Raw genomic sequence first — 13,711 nt, 5'->3', positions numbered from 1 at the left:
CAAGAGATCCTCCTACCCCAACCTCCAGAGTAGCTGGGACCACAGGTGTGCACCACCACGCCCAGCTAATTTTTGTATTTTTTGTAGAGATGGGATTCTGCCATGTTGCCCAGGCTGGTCTCAAACTTCTGGGCTTAAGCGATCCACGTGCCTCAGCCTACCAAACTGCTGGAATTACAGGCATGAGCCACTGTGCCCTGCTGACATGTAAAATTAACCAGCACAATTGGTAATGGCTTCAGTTTAGCCAATTATATTCCCCTAAACAAGACTATGAATGTTGATTAAATCATACATGGAGGCAGGGTGAATTTGGAATTCATTCTGGAGATGGCAGAGCTCTGGCAATGGCAGTAGGGCTAGAGGCTGCAGCTAGTGTCTGTTGTGGTGGCAGTGGTGGCTCCCTAGCCAGGGTGGGCTGAGGTCCTGCCTGTTTGATGAGCCTGGCTCTGCAGGCTTCTCTGAAGTGCGTGAGCTCCTCGCCATCCTGTCAGCAATTGCCCTCTGTGTCTCCACTCACCTTAGATGATGTCTTCTTTAATCAAAGTGCCCTTGCTGGTACCAGGGATGTATAATAAATGATTACAGAAACATAAAAGGAATGTGGATTGGGAATCTGGCCTCATTAAACTTGAAGGTAATGAAAATCTACGCAGTTTGAGGGGATAGAAATCCAGAAGCCCATATCAGGCTGTAGAAAAGTTGAGTAACTTTTGCCTGCAGTCCCATCAGGACCAATTTGTAGTCCCAGTTTATAAGTGGCCTCTGGGCAGGATGACTGGTCCTACCAGTTTAAACAAAGCAAGTAGCTCACTTGTCACCCTGTATGATCCATTCCCATGGACTGAAAACACAGGGCTTTTTCTGACTGTATAACAAAACTCTCTGATCTCCTGCCCCCGAATAACTGAACTAGGTGAAAATGAAAGCCAAGTCTGATCCCTGTGGCTTACCAAACTTTGATGTCCATGGAATCTGCAGCTTCCCCCAGTCTCCCAGCTGAAAATAGGTCAGTGATTAAGAGAGTGGAACTTCAGGAATTTTAAGGTAGGTTTATGGAAGCATTTGGAAAACTCAGTTTATCCCAAATCACCAGCTCTCCCTAATCTCCAAGCCTGCCCCTTCTTCCCGCGAAAGCCGACCAGCCCAGATGGAAGGGTTTTCACTGCAAGAGATTGGTTTCCCCATCCTCATTGTCTCTTGACTTACAGTGAGAGTAAGATCTCAGTTGAGCCTGGGCACCAGTTGCTGGGAGGCAAAGACTCACACACCAAAATCATTTCCAACTGGCTAATGTCTGTCAGCAAAAACTTAAAGAGCATGTGTGGATGTAGATTCTTGGAATACTTTATAAAGTAGAAAGGGTATAACTTTAAATGAGTCTGAATTTTTTTATTAGGAGTGTTCCCAATTAAAATTCTATTTAAGATACCATAGCTGGAGCAGCTGGGATAAACCTGTTTGCTCAGTTGGTGGACCTAAGCCTGGATTCACAGAAGGCCAATTCTTTTTTTTTTTTTTTTTTTTTGAGACGCAGTCACGCTCTGTCTCCCAGGCTGGAGTGCAGTGGCGCGATCTCGGCTCACTGCAAGCTCTGCCTCCCGGGTTCACGCCATTCTCCTGCCTCAGCCTCCCGAGTAGCTGGGACTACAGGGGCCCGCCACCATGCCCGGCTTATTTTTTGTAATTTTAGTAGAGACGGGGTTTCACCATGTTAGCCAGCATGGTCTCGATCTCCTGACCTCATGATCTGCCCGCCTCGGCCTCCCAAAGTGCTGGGATTACAGGCATGAGCCACCGCGCCCAGCCACAGGAGGCCAATTCTAAATGCATTTGAGATACTAGGAATTTCTTGCTATAATGTAGAAAGAATCCATTGGCTTCAGGGGGTAGGTAAGCTGGAGTGGATTTATCACACGTGACTTGCCCTGGCTTGAAAAATACCTAGGTGTGTGGAGCTTCTACATTCATGAAAAGAATCCTGGTAGCTGTTCTCTGTAGACAAAAATGCTGGTGGGAGTGATGATAGCGGAAAGGAAGCTCCTGATTTCAGTGGGGCTAGGAGGATCCTAGGGTGTCAGAGGCCAAGCAGTGGACACTTTACCACAGAATGTTATTCCATGGTCTCTGCCACACAGGTCTTGGCTGTGACTCATCAGTGGGAGGATTCTAGGCCTGACAGTGGGGAGCCCATCATGGTCCCCTAGACGTGTAGACCTGAACTACCACCATAGCCGGCACAATGGAGGTTCCTGGCCTCTGACCCATTCCTCAGGTCTGAATCTGCTCAAAGAACCTGCCTCCCCTGATGACGAGAAAGCCAAGCTTGAGAAAAGTACTCTGCCAAAATACCCAGTCATGGACAGTGAATCCTCCTGCCAGATTTCCCATAATAGCCCCTTCAGCCATTTGCCTGGAAACTGCACTGAGGAGTGGGAAATATCCACATAATTTGGGATTATTGGTGGCTCTGCTGCATCTGTGAAGCTCCTGGAGGTTTGGTATTTTGGGGAACATCAGAATATTCCAGAAAAGACCACATCCTGCATCTTGCTTTGTTCAGCTACCACCACCATCAGAGGGGGCTCGAGAGACCACAGTTACTACCCATGGTGTGCTCCTCTCACCCAAAAGGCTACAGACTGCAAGGTTTTCATCACATAATAATGAGATGAGCCTTAGAGGACAGACCAAAAGGTTCCAATCAGGGTGCCCTTTACAGATTCTTATTTTTATTTACTGATTTTGGAATCTGACTCCAGCTTCCTTTCCCTTGCTGGAGCCCGTGATCTGTATCTGTCTGCATGGAGGAGAGAGAAGAGGTTGATGGGATCAGGTCAGTCCTCTGGGTAGTCCCAGCTGACTTCCTCTATCATCTCGCTCCTTGCCCACAGTCTCACAGAGCCTCCCAGAATCCTGCTTTTCCCCAGTCCTTGGTCTGGGTAGGCCAGGGTGTGAGTCTGCAGCAGCCCCAGATGGGAAATCCAGAACCTGAAGGCCCAGAGCCAAAGTCCAGGGTGCAGCACACTTAGAAATCTAAGCTCATTAGATTTCTCATACCCATTGGAGGCGGGCATGAGACTGTGGCTGGTTCAGGTTCTCCTGTGCCACAGTGGAAGCTGGGTGCTGTGGAGAATACAGCAGGACTTAGAGACATGGCCCAGCCCTCTCTTGGGGATCACATGGATGTGCCTGGGGAGATTCTGGAGAACTCTGCAAAAGTCCTGGGGTGGTATCCAGAGGGCTGCAGGAGACAGATGTGCCTTACAAACTTTAAAACCCATGAAATCACCTGAGGGCTATTGAGTCTGCACTTCAGAGATGCTGTGGGTCAGAGATTAGATAGGCTGTGTCATTTTTCCCCAAGTGGGTGGATTGGGTGGAGCTTATGACCCAGGACCCACTTTGGTGATTAAAAAGTAGAACAGTGTAGGGGGCACCTGGATTTGAACCAGAGACCTCTTGATCTGCAGTCAAATGCTCTACCCCTGAGCTATACCCCCAGTCATAGGTAGACAGTGTAATTAACACCCTTTTCATGTGTCAGCACAGCAAGAGCAAGACCAAGCTCTGCCGGCTTGGATGTCTACGCCGGTTGTTTCTCTGAATTCTGGCCTCCCTCCTGTCACTGATACTTCTTTCTCCATCACTTTTGTGTGTACCTGGTTAAGGACACCCTGGTGGCCTTGTTGAGCTTTATAAATGGAGAGACCCTTCAAGTCATCCAGATAATTCTCTTAGACAGTAGCAATTGTTGAGCATCATGTGAGGTGTGCTAGGCTGGGGATGGAACTCTAACTAGGTGACACCACCCTCTCCAGCACTGAAAGGAAACCAGAGCCTGTGTCTGGAAACTTGTATTTGACGTAGAATACTGTTCATGATAATTTGTCAAGGGAAAAGCAAATTGCTTTTGTTAAAAAAAAAAATACTCAGAAAATAATACTTAGTCTTTTAAAAATGTGGCACATATTCACTGTGGAATACTATGCAGCCATAAAAAAGAATGAGATCATTTCCTTTGGAGCAACATGGATGGACCTGTAGGGCGTTAGCCTTAGCCACTAACACAAGAACAGAAAATCAAATAATGCATGTTCTCACTTATAAGTGGGAACTAAATGATGAGAACACATGGACACAGAGAGGGGAATGCCACACACTGGCACCTACTTGAGGGTGGATGGTGGAAGGAGAGAAGATCAGAAAAAATACATATGCATAGTACGTGGCTGATGAAATAATCTGTACACCAAGCCTACATGACATGAGCTTACCTATATGACAAACCTGCATATGTACCCCTGAACCTAAAATAAAAACAAAAAAAAAAAAAGAAAACATAGAAAAGATGATTCTCTACAGAGTATCACTTGTAGTAATTTATCCTTCAAAAATATTCCTATAATTGCATGAAGACACATGTATGTGGAGATTCATGATAGCGGTTTTTTAATTCCTCACAGCAAACACTGGAGACGATCAAAATATCCATTGGCAGGGAATTGGTTAAAACCAGGCTTTGTCTCTTACTCTGGAGGGGTTGAGGAGAAGGTGAAGATGCAGAGAAGCAGAGGATGCTGAGGGAACTCTATATCTTGGTCTTCTCGGTCAGGTAGAAAACAGGTCATCCAAAGAGAATAAAGGAGGTAGGGTGGGAATCATTACTTGGGAAGAAGGGCAAAGCGTGAACCAGGCATGGTGGGAAACGGAGAAAAGGTGAATTAGAAAGGAATAGAATTATTGCTTATTAGCAGAGAGGCACAGTAAGGAGAACAGGTAAACATCAGAAGTGGTGTCATTAAAGTACTTTCTGATTCTAAGATCTTGAAAGAGAATAGTTTGAGCAATGATCACATTTGGCTATGAATACTGAACGATTAAAGTAAAACCAGAAGCAGCAAACAAACCAGAAGCTTCCTTATCTGCCACTTAAAAGTCCACAGTTAGGTGGTCCAGGCATGGCTTTCCATAGGGTCAAGAACTCAAGTTCTTCTTTCTGGCTGTCTGGCCAGCTTGGCTTTCATTCCAGCATGACATCACCCACATTAGCATCTCATCGACCTCCCAGGCAGCAGGAAGATGGAAAAGACAAGTCTTTCCTGTAAGGACATCCATCACTTTCACCTGCATCTCATTGACCAGCCTTATGCCTGTGGCCTCACAGCTCCAAGAGGGTCTGGGAAATGCAGTTTTCCTTTGGGGAAGCCATGTGCCCAGCTGATAACCAAGAAGCAGGGTAGAAGACACTGGTGGAAAATGCTGAATCTCTGTCTCACCACACACCTTGAGAGCTGCAGTGAGTAGAGTTTGTGAACATTTGTAGAGCCGTGAAGATGGAAATCTCTTAGCACTGGAAGTCCTTAGCATTGGAAGCACATTGTCATGGTGTTTGACATTCCTGGGGACAAAAGGAGAAGGTGGTGAGGAAAATAGGATTGTTATTCTGTCGTGGTGTTTGACATTCCTGAGGACAAAAGGAGAGGGCGGTGAGGAAAATAGGATTGTTAGTCTGGTTCTAAAAATGTCCAATGTTCCTGGAGTGTAAAATATCAGAGAAGACATGAATGGTGAGAGAGTGGTGGAAGGAGATGTCTTTGAGAGAGGGAAGCAGGGAGGGATGGCGGAGGAGCTGGGGCTTGGGGGCAACATGGAGAATGTGACTGAGAAGGTGACCCCACCCTCTGTTCTGGGAGTTGAAGGGGAGGGATGGCTTTAGGGGAAAGCTGGCCTTCAAATGTACAAGGAGGCATAAAAAGGCAGACTTGCAGGGCAAGGTTAAGGTGGAAGAAGACTGTTTATAGAGTAGCTGGAGGGCTGGGCTTGGGTAGAGGAGCTGAAACAGTAATGGGGATACAGGAAGGAGGCTGCCCCAAGAGACCATTTCTACTAACAGAAGGTATTGGAGGGCAGGGACAGGAAAGGGGCAAGTACCCAAGTTCTAGGCCAAAGCTCTAAGTGTGGAACTGAAACAGCAAAAGCTACTTCTTAAAAATTTAAGTTTTTGTAGGTACATAGTGGTATATATTGATGGGGTACATGAGCTATTGGGAAACAGGCATACAATGTGAAATAAGCTGACCATGGGGAATGGGGTATCCATCCCCTCTAGCATTTATCGTTTGAGTTACCAATGCCACTTTTTGGAGGGAAAAAAATACTAAATAAAAAGTTCACATCTCTTGTTAAAAGAATCCGCTTTAATGAGTAAGAAATTATGAAACATATCATTGAAAATAAAAGAAGTTCTGTTTTTCAGGCCATACATCTTATACTAATAAGGAGAGTCACAGGATGCAGAATATTTTCAACTCAGAGGAGTACAGCAAAGTGTCATTTGCAAAATGATCAAATTAGACAGAGCCTCAAGTGACACTACACTTGACCAGGCTCTGTCTTCAGTGCCTGCTTCTCTGTTGTGTTTTCCTGCCATTCAATGTAAAGATAGTAAGACTTTGCTGCTTTCAAATACTTTTATTACCAGAACATGTTTTCAACCTATCTAAAGTATAAACTTATGTTGTTTATATACATCTGAAGAATTGTTAAATATAAGGTAGTTTTTAAAAAGGTTCATAAAACATGATTAGTATAAGGGATACTAAAAATCATGAATTGTGCTTCAGAATTCTATGCTGTATAGTTGAACCTCTATGAATTTTAAGATTTGTGTCAAAAAAGTTGTTTGTTCTCTAAAGCATAGAACGCCATGACATCCTCTAGTTTTTGAGATGGTTGATATACTTCAGTGATCCCTTCTGCAGAAGTTCACCTTTAAAGCTTAACTATGATGTAAAATTGCCGTTGATAATTGGAACATCTGAACACAACATAGAACTTTACTTATACTTTAACATGTTGACATTTCATCCTCTGCAAACTGTCTTGGCCTTATAAGGGCTTACTCATTGAGCTGTAGATCCTGGTGGTTTGTCTTGGAAATAGAAGACCAATACCACCCCATCCCAGAGAGAATGTCTGGATCAGGCAAGGGAAAAATTAAGACAACTAGGAAATGTTGAAACAGCCTTTGTTCCTGGAAGATGCTGTTCTGGTCCAGTTTTTTTGTTTTGTTTCGTTTTGTTTTTGGTTTTGGTTTTGGTTTTGATTTTGGTTTTTTGAGACGCAGTCTCACTCTGTCACCCAGGCTGGAGTGCAGTGGCATGATCTTGGCTCACTGCAAGCTCCGCCTCCCGGGTTCACGCCATTCTCCTGCCTCAGCCTCCTGAGTAGCTGGGACTACAGCCACCCACCCCCACGCCCGGCTAATTTTTTGTATTTTTAGTACAGACGAGGTTTCACCGTGTTAGCCAGGATGATCTCGATCTCCTGACCTCATGATCTGCCCACCTCGGCCACCCAAAGTGCTGGGATTACAGGCGTGAGCCACTGCGCCCGGCCTCTGGTTCAGTTTTAAGTGCTGTCTACATAAGTGTGAAATGAAATTCAATCTTGGGGGCCCCAAATCACTAAGCTAAATGGAAAAGTCCAGCTGAGACCTGCTTAGGGCAAACCTGCCTCCCATTTTATTCAAAGTCACCCCTCTGATTATGAGATAAATCTCTATCAGATTGCCTCCTTTAGAGAGGCTCATCAGAAATGCAAAAGAGTGCAACCTTTTGTCTCTTCTCTACCTATGACCTGGAGGCCCCCTCCCAGCTTCCAGTTGTCCCACCTTCGCCTGGTGTTGTCCCACCTTTCTGGATGGAACGAGTGTACATCTTACACGTATTGATTAATAGCTCATGTGTCCCTAAAATGTATAAAACCAAGCTGTGCCCCTACCACCTTTGGAACAGGTTGTCAGGACCCCCTGAGTCAGTGTCACAGACATGCATCTGCATCCTTGGCAAAATACACTTTCATAATTAATGGAGACCTTTCTCTAGATATTTGGGGTTCACCTAAGGATGAATAAGAAGAGGCAGAGTGGGAACAGGGAGACTTGGGCTACGGAGGCTTCTTGGAAGCTCTGCTAAAGTGGGGTCTTGCCCTTTGCTACAGTCTAGAGCCTCCTGGGAGCTTTTATCATGCCTGGGCCTTACCCTGGATGCTCTGATTTAATTGATCTGGTGTGAGGCCTGGGAAATGGCACTTTCATGGACTCTTCAAGTGATTCTAATTTATATCTGGGGTTAAGAACCACCACTTTCTAGCCTCAGCATTTGCTGATTTCAGAAAAAAATGAAACCTTTACCCTAGTGTCTAATAAGGAAGAAGTTAAAACGTAGACACCTATTTAAAATGTTGTAGTGGGGGGCGGTTCCAAGATGGCCAAATAGGAACAGCTCCAGTCTACAGCTCCCAGCGTGAGCAACACAGAAGACTGGTGATTTCTGCATTTCCCTCTGAGGTACCAGGTTCATCTCACTGGGGCTTGTTGGACAGTGGGGGCAGGACAGTGGGTGCAGCCCACTGAGCATGAGCCGAAGCAGGTTGAGGCATAGCCTCACCTGGGAAGCTCAAGGGGTCAGGGAATTCCCTTTCCTAGCCAAGGGAAGCGGTGACGGACGCCACCTGGAAAATCTGGTCACTCCCACCCCAATACTGCGCTTTTCCAACAGTCTTAGCAAACGGCACACCAGGAGATTATATCCCGCACCTGGCTCAGAGGGCCCCACACCCACGGAGCCTCGCTCATTGCTAGCACAGCAGTCTGAGATCGATCTGCAAGGCGGCAGCGAGGCTGGGGTAGGGGTGCCCACCATTGCTGAGGCTTGAGTAGGTAAACAAAGCAGCTGGGAAGCTCGAACTGGGTGGAGCCCACTGCAGCTCAAGGAGGCCTGCTTGCCTCTGTAGACTCCACCTCTGGGGGCAGGGCATAGCCAAATAAAAGGCAGCAGAAACCTCTGCAGACTTAAATGTCCCTGTCTGACAGCTTTGAAGTGAGTAGTGGTTCTCCCAGCACGGAGTTTGAGATCTGAGAATGGACAGGCTGCCCCCTCATGTAGGTCCCTGACCCCTGAGTAGCCTAACTGGGAGGCACCCTCCATTAGGGGTTGACTGACACCTCACATGGCCAGGTACCCCTCTGAGATGAAGCTTCCAGAGGAGTGATCAGGGAGCAACATTTGCTGTTCAGCAATATTGGCTCTTCTGCAGCCTCTGCTGGTTTTACCCAGGCAAACAGGGTCTAGAGTGGACCTCCAGCAAACTCCAACAGACCTGCAGCTGAGGGGCTTGACTGTTCCTGTGTCCATGTGTTCTCATTGTTCAATTCCCACCTATGAGTGAGAACATGCGGTGTTTGGTTTTTTGTCCTTGCAATAGTTTTCTGAGAATGATGGTTTCCAGTTTTATCCATGTCCCTACAAAGGACACGAACTCATCATTTTTTATGGCTGCATAGTATTCCGTGGTGTATATGTGCCACATTTTCTTAATCCAGTCTATCGTTGGACATTTGGGTTGGTTCCAAGTCTTTGCTATTGTGAATAGTGCTGCAATAAACATACGTGTGCATGTGTCTTTATAGCAGCATGATTTTATGAGGAAGGGGCATAGGCTGCAAGCTGGAACATGCTTGTAAGCAAGTTTAGCAGAAATATCTTGGTTAAAGTACAAGGACATAGAATGTACTTATTCTTTTTTATCTAACCACTACATAGGATTAGGCTTAATGAAGAGTTATTAGCACAAAGCAAGGAGGCTTGAAGGAAGTTAGGTTTTAAAAGAAACTATTATTTTTTAACACTTATGATTTATTCTTTAACAAGGAGGGAAACTTTGAAGAGGGAACTTTTTACTTTCTACAATTTGCTCCTCTTGATTTTATAGTTTTTTTTCTCTTTAAACTTTCTTAACATGTCTTGGCTTAGCTGTTTTGCTTGAGTTTTTAAAAGAAAAAGTTTTTTTGGTTGATGAAATACCAGGGTAAAAGGATAGCTAATTGAACTAGAGCACAAGTACTGCTCTAATTATTTGTCAGGGTGTCTAGTAAAGGTGTTCTACAATACTACTATACATCTGCTTTGGGATGAATAAGGGCATACTGATGCGTCAGCTCTTGGAAGTGCTTGACCTCACTGCCTCCTGTTTAGTCTCTAAGGAACACCAAATTATTCTCTTGTTGTTGGAGACACGAGGTAAAATTGGTCTTGGAATATGGAGGCTGGATGGCCCTCGGCAGCTGACCCACAGGGTACTGCACTTCAGGAAATAGCAGAGAGAGAGTTTGGCACAGTTCACTATCCCAGGCTGTAGGATTTTGAAAAGGAGCTACCATGCAGTTGATGTCTTGTAGAGGACCATCTGAGTGGAAAGGGGACTAGCTGGGCCTTTGGCCTACCATGCACACAAGCATGACAATTGCTTTTTTTTAGAGTGCAGATAGAATATTTAATCTATTTTAGCCAGGCATTTATATCCTGATACCCTGTTTTAATTGCTATTGTTTGATTTAGATTTTCTTTTACTATAGAGACTTTGGTTTTGTCACTGTGTTTGGGAGGAGTGATTGATGGAGAAGTTGAAGTAGCAATAAAGTGCATTTCAAAAATTTCTCTAGGATTTTTTTTTTTTGAAATGTTGGCTCTTATACTATAAATGCTTACAGGAACTCATTATGTCTTCCCAATCTGAGGAAGTCCAAGAGAGACAGAGATATTTTTTTTGAAGTAGTAAGCTGTCTTTGGTTATGTTAATCTCTATATATATCTGTATAATCTGTATAACTAAACAGGCATCAAAAGTAATAACTTGAGATGAGTTAGATCTAGTTACATTAATAATAAGATGGGGAGTAAAGGGAAGAAAAGAAAAAGAAAAGATAGATTGAGTTTTTCTTAGCTTTAATTTGATAGGGCTTAATCTTGGAACAATGGCTCATGATTCCGACGGTGATGATGCTTTCTTGACTTGGGTGTGATGTGTCTGTCTTTTTTCTGCTGTGCGAATGACAGTCTCAGTGGTTAGCAGCATGAGGCAGGGTCATCCCGAGACTGGCTTGAGTTTTTTGTTTTGTTTTTTTTTTATCTTTTGATGATGACATGGTCTCCAGGCTGGTGCTGGTTTACCAGAAATTTTAGGGGTGGTACTTGTGTTAAAAGACTTTTAGTTCTGAGGGAAGGGAAAGTGGAAGATAAACTAAGTCTATAATTTCTGAGAAACTGCTTTTTTTGTTTTAAATGTGGGGACATTAGCAGTGGAATGTAAGTAAGGCAATTTATAGGTGTCTCTTTGATTTTATAGTCTCTAGTGCCTTTTTGCCGAGAAATTTTCTTTTTTTATTTTTACTTATATCTGAGGGACTCTCTGGGGCTCCTTATTTTGTCAGAACTCTGCATATCTTGGGGCTAAGGCCCCATGGTGACACCCCTTGCTTCATCCCCACTTAGCGTCGCCTAGGGGACGCGACAGCCCTGCCCCCTCTTAAGGTCTCCACCTCCCCGTGGCCTTCACTGCTCCTGTGCGTTGCGGCTTTGGGAATGAGGGGCTTTGTACCTCACCTGGCCGCCTTCAGACTTTGCTCCTGTCCGAGCCCTCGTTGTCTGGCCCTGGCCTTGGGCTGGGCTGTGCTGTCTAATGGCCACTTGACCCCCTCCCCTGCACAGGAAATGTCTGTTCAAGGTTAGGTTCCCCCATCAGCTTGTGCTGCAGCCTCTCTAGGAGCCGCTGGAGGTGGAAACTTGTTAATAACTTTGCGCTTGAGGGCCCTTAATGGGTTTTTTGATGCAGTTGGAGCAAGATTTCCTTTATAAGGGGTTTGGATAATATTTCTCTTTGGTTTAGCAATATTTATTTTCTTTTTGAATTTTCATTAGCACCTATTTTTTTAACCTTTTAATGTAGGTAAAAATCCATATTTTTATGCCTCCTTATAATTCTTTTAGTAAAAGTATATTTCACTTTCCTTACATGCTTTGCACATAAACTGTTTCTTTAATAGTTTTACATTTAGGACGCCTAATTACTTTTATACAATATTCCTTGCATAAATTCCCTATTATAACATTTTTTACAACTTTCATAGGCCATCTTTGACATGCCTCAACTTTCTGACTTCTTTTAACACTATTTCTTTCCCCAGTCACACCTTCTGTGTCTTTCTGTAATCTATGTCTCTTTCAGCCTCTCTCTCACTTATTCTCTCCCTCTGTCTCTCTCTCATTTGCGCGCTCTCTCTCTCTCTCTCTCTCTGTCATCCCGTTTCCTTTTTCTTTTCTACTTAGTCTTTTGGGTTGGGTGGGATTTGCGTGGCTGCAGTCTGGGCCCGGGCCACGCCAGCCCAGAGGCTCAGCAGATGCCCGGTGCAAATTGCACAAGTAATTAACCCTGGGCTAGAGGGCCCCTTTGTCTTTCCTCCTTACCTTCACATCCATAGCCGTTACACACTTACTTTGACCTTCTCCTTTAAAGTACTGACTTTGCTTTCTTTCTCTTTGCATTCCCGAGTTCCCTTTCTTCTTTCACCTCTTCTAGAAAACTTTAAAACTTTGCCAAAAGATTTTTGCTTTCTGTCTCTGCCTTTCCCTTTCTCTTTCTCTCTCTGCTGGTCTTTCCATGCCTCTGCCAGCCACCTACACTGCTGTTCTCCTCTCTCCTTCCCCTCCCGCTAGGGAGTGGCTGGCGGGAGTGGAGCTTAGCCTCTTTCTTCCCCTGAGAAGACGGGAAAGGGAAGTTCTAAATATTTTTTCCTACTACCAGAGGTTTGTGTGAGGTTCAATCTCCCCCTAATGGGGATTTTTCACCTCTTTTTAACCTCCAAGACACCCCGACTAAAGAATACTTCACTCGCCTCCTGCAGCTTTTCTTTCCTTAGTCCTGACTAAGGAATGCTTTATCGCCCCTGTGGTTTCTCTTTCCTTGGTATGTCTTAACCAAGGAATGCTTCACTGTCCTGCAGCTTTTCTTTCTTTAGTCTTGACCACCAATGAAATTCTTTACCAGCTTTTCTGGTGTTTCCTTCCTTGGCTCATGCATGAGGTTACCTGGTCCATGTGGTATGTGAAGATCTTTTACTCTAGGTTGCCGGCTGGTTTCTTTCTGCCTTGCTGAGAGTCTAGGTTTATTTGTCGCACCGGGTGTGACTCAATTCCTTACCCCTGAGGCCACTGCAATGAGGCAGTGGGGCGTGTCTTCATGAGAGAGGAAGAAAATGTATCCCCGTACGGGCCACCATTTTGTTATAAGTAAAATGTTTATTTAGAAATAAAATGTTTGTTTTTTGGTACTGCAAGGAAAAATTTGCATTTAGACAAAAAGTTTTCTCAGCAAGGCAATTTTACTTTGTGTAGAAAGGGGGCTCTTTGCAGATGGAATAATGGCCAGAGCACATTTATCTTTTATGTAGCTTGTCTTTGCTACTGTGTCTTGTCTCTATTGGCTGGAGCTAGACTTTATAATTTAAACTAAATTTGATTAGCTTACAATTTAAAACTTTTTAAAATAGGTAAAAGTAATGGAGAAGAAAGGAAAAGAGGAAGTTGCTTATGAAAAGACTTAGAAAAGTAATAACATTCTTTAATGAGGAAGGGACACAGGATGCGAGCTAGAATGTGCTTGTAAGCATGTTTAGCACAAATATCTTGGTTAAAGTACAAAACATAGAATGTACTTATTCTTTTATATGTAACAGCTACATAAGATAAGGCTTAATAAAGAGTTATCGGCACAAAGCAAAGAGGCTTGAAAGAAGTTAGTTTTTTAAAAGAAACTATTACTTTTAACACTCATGATTTATTTTTTAATAAAAAGAGAAACTTTGAAAACA

General features: G+C 44.2%; 1 protein-coding gene and 1 non-coding gene across 2 annotated transcripts in view; one reads left to right on the top strand and one right to left on the bottom strand.

The window, feature by feature from the left end:
* The window catches only part of LOC103786425 (zinc finger protein 746), a 134,864-nt gene that overhangs the window by 102,062 nt on the left and 19,091 nt on the right, over positions 1-13,711 (top strand). The window lies entirely within an intron of this gene.
* Positions 3,432-3,503, bottom strand: TRNAC-GCA (transfer RNA cysteine (anticodon GCA)). The gene has a single exon. It is a non-coding gene; the product is annotated as a tRNA-Cys (tRNA).

Source organism: Pan paniscus, chromosome 6 (genome assembly GCF_029289425.2).
Source record: "Pan paniscus chromosome 6, NHGRI_mPanPan1-v2.0_pri, whole genome shotgun sequence".
Taxonomy (NCBI): Eukaryota; Metazoa; Chordata; class Mammalia; order Primates; family Hominidae; genus Pan; species Pan paniscus.
Note: the sequence above shows the minus strand (reverse complement) of the source record. Positions and strands in the feature narration are given on the sequence as shown.